The sequence below is a fragment of the Arachis duranensis genome, chromosome 5 (genome assembly GCF_000817695.3).
Source record: "Arachis duranensis cultivar V14167 chromosome 5, aradu.V14167.gnm2.J7QH, whole genome shotgun sequence".
NCBI lineage: Eukaryota > Viridiplantae > Streptophyta > Magnoliopsida > Fabales > Fabaceae > Arachis > Arachis duranensis.
Genome location: NC_029776.3, coordinates 65,276,558 through 65,277,719, shown reverse-complemented (window position 1 = coordinate 65,277,719; position 1,162 = coordinate 65,276,558). Strand labels below are relative to the sequence as shown.

The following is a 1,162-nucleotide window of genomic DNA, read 5'->3' as shown; positions in this document are numbered from 1 at the left end:
CAAAGGGGAACTCCTTATTGGTCAGTGAACGTCCTAGGAGGTCTTCCACCCTAGGAATCACTACCTTTCCACTCCCTCCAGGTTTGGCCATGTTACTCATAGTTATGGCCTTGCATTCGCTTTTGGGATTCTCTTCTGTATTGCTTCGGAGAGTACTAGGAGGAGTTTCAGTGACTCTTTTACTTAGTTGGCCCACTTGTGCCTCCAAATTTCTAATGGAAGACCTCGTTTCATTCATGAAACTTAGAATGGCCTTAGATAGATCAGAGACTATGTTTGCTAAGCTAGAGGGGCTCTGCTCAGAATTCTCTGTCTGTTGCTGAGAGGATGATGGAAAAGGCTTGCTATTGCTAAACCTGTTTCTTCCACCATTATTAAAGCCTTGTTGAGGCTTTTGTTTATCCTTCCATGAGAAATTTGGATGATTTCTCCATGAGGGATTATAGGTGTTTCCATAGGCTTCACCCATGTAATTCACCTCTGCCATTGCAGGGTTCTCAGGTTCATAAGCTTCTGCTTCAGAAGATGCTTCTTTAGTACTGTTGGATGCATTTTGCAAACCATTCAGACTCTGAGAAATCATATTAACTTGCTAAGTCAACATTCTGTTCTGAGCCACTATGGCATTCAGAGCATCAATTTTAAGAACTCCCTTCTTCTGAGGCGTCCCATTACTCACAAGATTCCTTTCAGAGGTGTACATGAACTGGTTATTTGCAACCATTTCAATGAGTTCCTGAGCTTCTGCAGGCATTTTCTTTAGGTGAATAGATCCACCTGCAGAATGGTCCAGTGATATTTTAGACAATTCAGACAGACCATCATAGAATATATCCAGGATGGTCCATTCTGAAAGCATGTCAGAAGGGCAGCTTTTGGTCAGTTGCTTGTATCTTTCCCAAGCTTCATAGAGGGATTCACCTTCTTTCTGCCTGAAGGTTTAAACATCCACTCTAAGCTTGTTCAGCTTTTGAGGAGGAAAAAATTTGGCTAAGAAAGCCGTGACCAGCTTATCCCAAGAGTTCAGGCTATCTCTAGGGTGAGAGTCCAACCATGTTCTAGCTCTGTCTCTTATAGCAAAAGGGAAAAGCATAAGCTTATAGACCTCAGGATCAACTCCATTGGTCTTAACAGTATCACAAATCTACAAGAATTCAGTTAA

The 1,162-nt window shown here is 42.1% G+C and overlaps 1 non-coding gene across 1 annotated transcript; it reads left to right on the top strand.

Annotated features, from left to right (window-relative positions):
* Positions 1-853: 853 nt before the first annotated feature.
* On the top strand, positions 854-961 carry LOC127747971 (small nucleolar RNA R71). The gene has a single exon (XR_008009915.1). It is a non-coding gene; the product is annotated as a small nucleolar RNA R71 (small nucleolar RNA).
* The last annotated feature ends 201 nt before the right edge of the window (positions 962-1,162 follow it).